Source organism: Fukomys damarensis, unplaced genomic scaffold (assembly GCF_012274545.1).
Source record: "Fukomys damarensis isolate Sample0158 unplaced genomic scaffold, DMR_v1.0_HiC HiC_scaffold_1, whole genome shotgun sequence".
In the NCBI taxonomy this organism is placed as follows: domain Eukaryota; kingdom Metazoa; phylum Chordata; class Mammalia; order Rodentia; family Bathyergidae; genus Fukomys; species Fukomys damarensis.
The window spans coordinates 47,927,084-47,937,264 of NW_022900913.1; positions in this window are offsets into that span (position 1 = coordinate 47,927,084).

Below are 10,181 nucleotides of genomic sequence, written 5' to 3' on the forward strand. Positions count from 1 at the left end.
CCGGTTTTTTTTTTTTTTTTTTTTTTTTTTGTACTGGGGATCAAACTCGGGTCCTTGGACTTGTGAGGCAGGCTGTGGCACTACTGAAGTAAACCCCGGCCTAGTACCAGTTTCTCTTCGTCCTCACTAATGCCTGCTGCGATATGTTTTTCTGATAGCCTTTCCAATAGCTGTGGTGTGACATCTTAATTCGCATTTCCTTAGCAACTAGTAATACTGACCTCCTTTGGTGAAATATCCATCATATCGTCTTCTCTTTTTAAATTGGCTTATCTTCTAATAATGTAATTGTAAGAGTTCTTTATACCTTCTGGATGCAAGTTTGTTTTTTAAATTGTGTATGTGAATCCCCCTAATAAGTATCTGGCTTGTCTCTCTTTCCATTGTTTGCCCCACAGGACTGCAACCTCAGGTTAGCCATGGAGTTGGTCTTTTTTTGGTCTGTCTGTTGCTGAAATTGCTGTTGATTATGACTATAGGTCTGAATGTAGAGTTTCTCCACTTTTACTCCAAATCTAGGAAGGCCCAGTGGCAGTGAAGCTGCTGGATGTTAAGCCATGTCTGCTGTTATAGCATAATTGTAGTGACCAACCTGGGACAAGGCTATCAGAAAAGTATATTCTAAGAAGGCTACAGATTGTCACTGTTTTTGTCAAAGGTTAGTAATTCTTGAATAGGGCTTCTCAATTTGTTCTCTGGCTTTGGTTGATTTCCAAAAGCTTCCACAAATGGTTGTGGAAATTTCATTCCATTTTGTTGTTTTTTGGATAAAGGATTCATCAAAATCCTTTTTTATGCTAATTTCACTTAGTTTCATAGCATTGCAGAGAATGGATGTATGAAAAATTACTAAATTGGAGCCTCAGCTTTTCAAGCACAGAGAACATACAGAAGTTTGGAATTTCAACCTTTTTTTTTTTCCTCACTGTCCACCAGTCTTTAAAAATGGAAACAAGGCAATAATGAAGTTTCTTACACTCATGTATCATTTGTTGCTCTACTGTTCTGTGAGTTCCACTTGCTCCGTTAGAGCTTTGAAGTGAATGCTTGGAATGCAGTTTCCCCTGGAAACACCAAATGTTCAGAGATAAGTTGCAGCAAATTTCAGAAGTCTGTTATATGCTTTTTGATACACTACTTATAAAACACTCAGGGTAGATCTATAGGCAACACAGCACGAAATTAAGTCATGTAGCAATCCACAGTATTCCTGGGTGGATAGCTGATGCATGGATCTTTCTTCGTCCCTTCCAATGGTACTTTTAGCTTTCCTTCTTATCTTGCTGTGGCTTTGTCCTCTAAGGTTTTTAGCTCTTTGTGGAGCTGTCTTATTGCCCTTGCATCCCTGAAAACCTCTTGAATGCAATACATGTTCAGTAAATATCTCTTTAGAGATACTTTGGAAAGTGAAAAAAATATCAAAACACCAGCATTGTTTTTTATTAAGTTTGTTGGCACTTTTTAGGTATACAGTACAGTAACATTCATCATTGGGATCCTGTACCTTTACATGATGTATCTTGGTTCTTATTTTTTCCCCATACTCCTTCCCTTTTTTTACCCCCTCCACCTTTCCCTATTTACAAAGACTTTGTTTCCATTTTTTCCTCTTCTTATACTTTTACTTTTCCCTTCTTTCCTTTCCCCTACCCTTCCCACTTCCCCTACTCCTTTAGCCCTTTCTTTCTATTTCACATTATCAATTATATAATTTGAATCTTATTTACACTTTTAGTTTTTTACACCAGAGAAAATATTCATTATTTACACTTGTGTCCTACTTATTTTTTTTCTCATTGAGTTTATTGGTACTTTTTAGGTATACAGTACAGTTACATTCATCATTGGGATCTTGTACCTTTACATGACAGACTACTTATTGTTTTTGTAAGCAATTTTTATCATTTTTCTGGTTTCTATTAGACAGAATATGTTTTAGCAAGAAACTTGGTATTTTTTAAATCAGCTGATAATTTTAGTATGTAAGGTAAAAGAAATCAACATGTTCAGTTAAATATACAGCTTATAAGAAACATATAGCAAAACTATAAAAAAATATGAGCAACACACAGCATGTAACAATATAATATCAATTTGCAAGGAAATGCATATGCATTCTAAATGTAGTTCCCACGATGGGTAGCACAGATACTTATTAAGACATCCACTTTTCAGAAAACTGCCCCAATCCAGTGTTTATTTATCAATCTCGAGTCAAGAAACTGAAAATCAGTTTTTATTTTTTTCTTAAAATTATACTTAAATAAACTAAAAACAAAAACTTACAAAGGATTATGCTAAACCAATAACAAGGACTTTTTTCTTGTTATAATTTAGGTGTAATTAACTGAACATAGAAGGCAGCCGACATATTTTATAAAGGCTTTTGCAAAGTAAGAGCCAGAGGTTTCAGGAATGATATGACACATGCAAGTCAAGCTGCAAATTTAAAAAGAATTTTTTTTGAGAGACAGTACCAGCACTGGTATAAAATAGTCCAATTTCATTACCAAATTCTACTAGCAGTACCTTCTGCTATTCTTCTCAGGAAAAAATTGCTTATGATTGCAACTTTTTGGCTGATCTGTGTAGCAAAGATACTAGCTATCTGTGTCATTTTCCCATGCAAAACAGGTAGAGAATAAAATGACAGAAACATTCCTATTTTTAGAGAAGTTTTAAATTAAGTTGAAAGAATTAGGTTGACCAAAATTATATTTTAAACTAAACCTAAAGGTCTTTTCTCGGAGAAAGTTTGTTTTCAAATTTAAGAGATTGTTTTGACTATGGTATCTGCAATGTTTGAGCTAAGGAACTTTTAGTAAGTTGATTAAGTTCCTTCATGCTCAGTTTCCATGCAAACTGAGAATAATGTAATATTTGCACCAATGCTTCTTCTCTTAGCATATGTGAACTCCTGCAGCTGCCCAAATAACTTGAAATTGGGAAATCCCCCAAATTTTCTCCCAGGTTTATGTAACATTTTCCTTTTATTATTAATATGTCACTTTGAACATCTATTTCCTTGAACTAATACTAGCAATTAGGAAATTAGAAAAGGCATTTTAGAGAAAAAGTATTTGACACACTCAAAAATTATATTATTATTTTCTTATGTTTACTTTACTTGGTTTCCACAGCCTTGTAAATTATGGATATACCAAAAGCCATTTACTTTGGAGCTCCACTTCTAGCACGGAGAAGTGATAGAGGCTTTAAATTTCCACACTTCCCTGTTCTACTATTCCAGAAATGAAGGAAGGCAATACAGAGATTTGTTACCCCATACTCTATTGTCTCTTCTATTCTAGTCTACATCCAGGTCTAGAAGCAGCTACGTTAGAGCTTTCTTAATATACGTTTACTATGCTGTATCACCAAGATACCTCAAAACTATGCTCTAAGTGGTCAATTAGAGCATAAATATCATCATTGGGATATTTCTCTCAAATTTATTCAATTACATTTTAAGTCACAGTGAAATTAGATATTAAATTAGATGTGATTAAATTAGAAAAATGAATTTTCTTCTCTCTCTATGTGTGTGTGTGTGTGTGTGTGTGTGTGTGTGTGTGTGTGTAGGCAGCACCTCAATTAGTGATTTTAGGTTTGTATACATGGATCTACTACTCTGGCCTCACCTGGGCTAATTCACATCATTGTATTTTGCTAGCAGCCTGGCTGGCGTTACAGTTCAGGTGCTTGTTTATGTATTGATGCAGTGCAACCAAAATGATAAGTGCTCATGTCTATCATCATTTATGAAACTATCAGGCTTTTAAATAGCAGCTGATTAGACTTTTAAAAGGGCACATAGATATACACAAGACCACTAAAGGCCTAAACTCAGGAATGACACACAGATTTTGCTACATTCAACTAATGCAGGCAAGTCACAAAGCAGCCCAAAAGCTAGGAATGGAAACATACTCTTGATAAGAGTATGTGCAAAATCATTGTAAGAAGTATGGATAAATTTGGGAAATAAGTTCATCCAGAGTTTGCAAGCAAAATATCACTAGAGATGATAATCCAATAGCAGGAGAGGAAAATCCTCTTACTCCTTAACTAATTAATGATGAGAAAAATTGAGTTTATCATAGTTATCCTTTCTTAACAATACCCTTTTTGTGGGGGCACATCTTGCCAAGTAAATAACAAGCAAAGCTTTGTCTTCTACTTGATCATGATACTACTAAATTTTTCATTTCTTAAATTTTAAAATGTCTCAGATATTTGAAAAGAATACTTATATATTATAGAGGGTTAATCAAACATTTTAGGACACTCTTTCCAAAGGTCATATTTATATACATTAAGAGTATTTCTACATCGATGCTTCTGGAAAGTGTCAAGTATTTTTGGTGTTGTGGATGCTTGAAATTTCTTCATTGTATCTGTGGCCTGAGACTTTCATTTTATTTTATTTCAGAAATTGGTAGGACTGTTGAATTTCTAATAAGACAGAAGTGAGTAAGGAATCAACCCATATTTTTTCCTGAACAGAGATTTCCAGAAGTTTCCAGCTTTTGGGTTATCCTCAGGATTTTATCACCTAGGAAATGGTTCAAATTCTGTAATGTATTTTTTAAAAATATGCCCTCTTTGGACAGTTCACTTCAATGCACACAGGACCTGAGAAAAACAATGGCTATATCAAGATAACTTGGCTTAAAGGAATCAAAAGAACTTTCAACAATTTCTGAATTGAAACTAAGGTGTCCTATGATTTGGGACACACTGAATTTGTAAGGGAAATTACCAAAACACTTAAAAGTTTGTTTTGAGATTTTTGCTGTTGTCAACACTGCTTCTTATTCTATACAAAATTAGTAGCTTTGAATTTGATGAGATATTGCTCTCCTGTAACGGCAACCTTTTAATTTACTTAGGTATAAAGAAATATAATGCCCCTAAGTATACAGTGTTTTAAAACTTAATCTATTTCCACAAAGCAGCAAAATTTTTGGAAAATGTTATTCTCTTCTGTAGCAGTAAATTTAGCATCCTTTCAATGTAATATTGCTTAAAAACATAAAATTCTTGCCTACAGCATCAATTTTCCAACACCCCCTCACTCATTAGCAATTTAATAATTCCTATTTATGATTCCTAGGTAGATTCTATAAGTTTTTTTTCACCCTTCAAACAAACAATGGCCCCTAAACCAAAAATATCTTCAAAAGTATGTAAAACAGACTATTTTATTTCCTTTCTTTAAAGCACAAGAAAGCAGGTAATTATCATCGATGTATGCTAAGATTAATTTTCTCTAAAAATTTTTTCTCTAAAAAATGTAACATAAGATTGAGCATAAAATCCACATTTTTAAAAATATCATTTCCCAATTACTAAGAATATATTAGGTATTTATTTACCTTTTGAAATACTGGTAAAATCTTGAGAGCTGAAAAAATAAAAAGCAAAATACAAAAAGCAAAGAAAGTAAAATCTGAGTCTACTAACTCAGGTGCTTCCCACTGTCAAAAATATATGTTCATAAATAGCCATTATCATTATATTCTCTTTGTCTATCAAAGGACACACATGCACATATAATTTTCATTTCACTTCTCTTGAAAGCTTGTGCTTTAGTGATCTCCATTTCTTATATCTCAGTGATATGTTGGAGTTCACTGTACAGAAAATAGGTAAACTAAAATAATATTAGGAATCCTAGGTTTGGTGACAATATTCAAAACATTCAAATCATTAAAATATACACTATAATTTAGAATGCGTGTCACAGAAGAACACGGGTTACTGAAGAGAAAGAATTAGGATTGGAGCAAAGAGGCATCCAGGTAGACATGTATGAAATAAAATATTTATTATTTTTGTGTTATAAACACTTGTGACTAAAATTCAAATACTGTAAGTGTTGAGCTGTGATTCTGTTTCTATTTACTTTTTATGGTTGTTTTATCATGATTTGATCTTGTAATTTTTTTGTCTCTAGACATTAAAGCAAAGTATAAGGGTACCAGTGAAGTACTTTAATCCTGTTGATTACGGGTCAGCAAACTATGTCCTGTAGGTGGAATCTCATCCTCTATCTTATTTTAAATAAATAAAACTTTATTGAAATGGAGTTGATTTGTATTTTGCATATGCCCGCTTGTACACTATAATAGCAAGTTGTACAGTTGCAAGAGATGAAAAATATTTCCTACCAGTTTCTTTACAGAAAAAAGTTTGCTGCCTCATTATCTGTACTGAAAGGTTAAGACTGAAAATTTTCGTGAGAAACATTTTCCCCCTATTTTTTAAAGACTGTCATTTCCCTATAGTTCAGTATTATCATTTTTAAAACTAAAATGTGAGGGGAGTAAAATTCAGTGTATGTGCTCAAGCTCTTCACTGTTTTTCATAATCAGATACATTTTATGATGTTTGGCAACTCGACATCACTGGTATGTGATGTAATGGCCTAGCCTCAATTAAAAGTTTTAGCAAGTATGAAAAGATAGTATAAAAGAGAAAAACAATAACCCATGAGAATTTTGAAGTAAAATCACAAAATATCAACTACCAGAAAGTGTAAGCACAAGAGGAAATATATGACATTTTCTAACTAATGTGTGGAACCTAAAACATTTTATTTTTAAAAAATGTTTCAATTTTATTTGTACATGTTTGCAGTTTATGTAGTTTATAATCATTAGGGGGAATGGTTACATGTTCATATTACAGCATGTTTCTTTCTCTTTTTTTAAATGCCCTTGCTCCTTCCTTTCCCTCCCCTCCTTCCTCCTCCAGTACCCCATCCATTTCTCATTCCTGTTGATATTATTTGTCTAAGCTTATAATATGGCCGATAATGTTTACATTAATTGGTGTTATTAGGCTTCTGAACATGCCATATATTTATTATTCTTTTTCTCCTTACTTTTCGCCTTACCCTTTGCCCTTATTCCCTTGGACCACTTCCCTATTGCAAGAGATCCAACCCCTTGTACTTTTCTATCCATCCTGTATCATTTTATTTGTAATTTTTCCTTACTCAAATGAGAAATACAATGTGGTACTTAAGCTTGTGTGTCTGTTTTATTTCACTCAACATTATATTTTGCAGGTGCATCCATTTTTCTACAAATGTGTCGATCTTGTCATTCTTTGTAGCCAAGTAGAATTCCATTATATACAGATACCACATTTTTCAATCCAGTTACTTATTGATGGGCATACAGGCTGTTTCCAGGATTTAGCTATTATGAATTATGCCGCTATAGACAGTGTTATGTGTTTATCACTGTATTATGATTACAAACTCTTTGGGGAACATACTTAGCAGGGGGATAGCTGGGTCATATTGATTTCTAATTTCATTTCTTTGAGAAATTTCCATATTGATGTCCATAATAGTTGTGCTCATTTGCATTCCCACTGTAGCCTTTGTTATAGCTTGATTTCAAATGCTAACAGAATTTGTTATTGCTTGATTTCTTAATGATTGCAGTTCTTTCTGGAATAAGGTGGAATCTAGCATTGTTTTAATTTGTGTTTCTTCAGTGGACAGATATATTGAATATATTTTTATACATGTCTTGGTCATTTGTATTTCTTTCTCTTTGAAATGTCCGTTCTTTCATCCATGTTGATTTTAATTTAGTATATGGTGAAAGATAAGGGCCCAATTTCAATCTTCTACAAACAACCAGTTTTCTGAATACCTCTTGTTTAATAGGTTGTCTTTCTTCTAAAAATTTCTCTGTCCCTTTTGTCAGTGATCAAATGGATGAAAATGTCTGGGGAGGTTTTTGTATCCTCTGTTCCACTGATCCATGTATATGTTTCTGTTCCAGTACTGTGCTGTTTTTATCACTATTGCTTGAAGTCAGATACTGCTGTACCTCTTCCTTTGCTTTTATTGCCCAAGAACTGCTTTTGCTATTCTGGGTCTCTTCTGGCTCCGTATGACTTCTAGGATACATTTTCTCTAGATTTGTAAAGTATGCTGTTGGTATTCAATTGGGACTTCATTGAATCTGTATTACAGTTTTGAAAGTATGACCATTTTAACATTACCAGTAGGATAGTGGTTTTGAGAAGCTAGGAGGGATAAGGAGTAGGGGAAGGGAAACGGATGTTCTATGGGTATTAAGTCACAAGATAAATAATATCTGGTATTATACTACACAGTAGGGTAACTGTAGAAAACAGTAATTGTACTACATATGTTCAAAAAAGACTAGAGAGGAGTTTACATGTTTACCTTGATTTGAACATTATATAATATATACATGTATTAAAATGTTACATGGTACTCCATAAATATAGAAGATTTTTGTACTTCAATTTTAAAAAGCCTATATATAAATATAACTTCACTTTTGAGATTTTAAGGGAGATGTAGATCTGTATGAATGAGCAGGCTTTTTCCACATAACAATATATACATTAAAATATGGTAGACACCATTCTCTGTAAAAAGTTAAGTCCTCAATAAATACTATAATTACTGAGAAAACGAAGTATAGATGACTTATGTGTGTGTGTTTTATTTAAGATATTTACAATAACAATATATATTGGACACTTAGGGTTGGGCAGATAATGAGGATAGATAGGCTGCATTTATTCAAAACTGTTCTGTGAGTTAGTATGTGATCTATCTTGGAGAATGACCCATGTGCAGCTGAAAAGAATGCATATTCTGATTTTTTGGGTGGAACACTCTATAGACGTCTAATAATTCCATGCATTCAAAACCTTAGTTCAGTTCTAGTATTTCATTGTTGACTTTTTGCCTAGAGGATCTGTCTATTTGTGATAGTGGGGTATTTAGATCCCCCACTACAATTGTATTAGTGCTTATTTGCGTTTTCATGTTACTTAATATTTGTTTTATATAGTTGGGGGTATTTATATTTGGTGCATATATGTTTATGATTGTCATCTCTTCCTCTTGAATTGTTCCCTTTACAAGGATGTAGTGGCCTTCTTTGTCTCTTTTAATCAGTTTTGGTTTGAAATTTACTTTGTCTGTGAATAGGATTGCTACCCCTGCTTTTTTCTGGGCTTCTGTCACATGGAGCATTGTTTTCCACCCTTTCATTTTCAGTCAATGGGCTTCTTTTTGCAGTAGGTGTGTTTTTTGTACACAACAAATTGTTGGATTTTGCTTCTTAATCCATTCTGCTAGTCTATTTCTCTTGATTGGTGAATTGAGGCCATTGATATTGATGGTTATAACTGATATGTACTGACTTATTATTGACATGTTATTGTCCTTTAGTTGACTCTTTTTACTTTTTCACCTTCTCCTTTTAATTTCTTGCCTTGCCTATTTGATTTGCTCTGTTGGGCCTCATGGTGTTGTGCCCTTCATTATCTTTTTCTAGGATCTTGTTTAGAATTGCTTGTAGTGCTCGTTTGGTATTCATGAAGTTTCTCATGTGCTCTTTGTCATGGAAGTATCTTATTTCCCTATCCATTTTGAAAGAGAGTTTTGCAGGATACATCATTCTAGGTTAGAGGTTGGGTTCTCCTAGGACTTGAAATACCTCACTCCAGGCTCTCCTTGACCTGAGGGTTTGTGTTGAAAGTCTGCTGTGATTCTGATGGGCTTTCCTTTGCATGTGATTTGTTTCTTTTCTCTTACTGCCTATAGTATTTTGTTCTTCTGTTGGGATTCTGGGATCTTGATTACTATATGTCTAGGTGTAGATTTTTTTTTTTATCTTGGCTAGTTGGAGTCCTATATGCCTCACTTATCTGTATGTCAAATTCTTCCCCTCTGTTTGGGAAGTTTTCTCTCATTAATTCTCTGAACAACTTTTTTTAAAATCATGTGCATTTTCTCCTGCTACTTCATAGATTTCTATCAGTCTTATTTTTCTTTGCATCATCTAGGAGTTGTTGGATTAATTTCTCATGATCCCTTACTGTTTTTAAGAGACCTTTCTTTTCACAGTCACTGACTGCAATCCTATCTTCTATATCTGAAATTCTATCTTTGCAATCTTTTATTTTGTTGTGTAAACTTTCAATAGAGTTTTTAATCTCCTGGATATCTGTTTGAATCTGTTTAATGGATTCCATTTCTTTCCTATATTGGGCATTCATTGTTTCCATTTCTTTCTTATGCTGGGCCTTCATGGCTTCTATCATGGTCCTGAGCTCATCTATTTTTTTTTGTCAGTTTCTGTTCTAGAGTCTCAAATTATAACTTCCTTTTT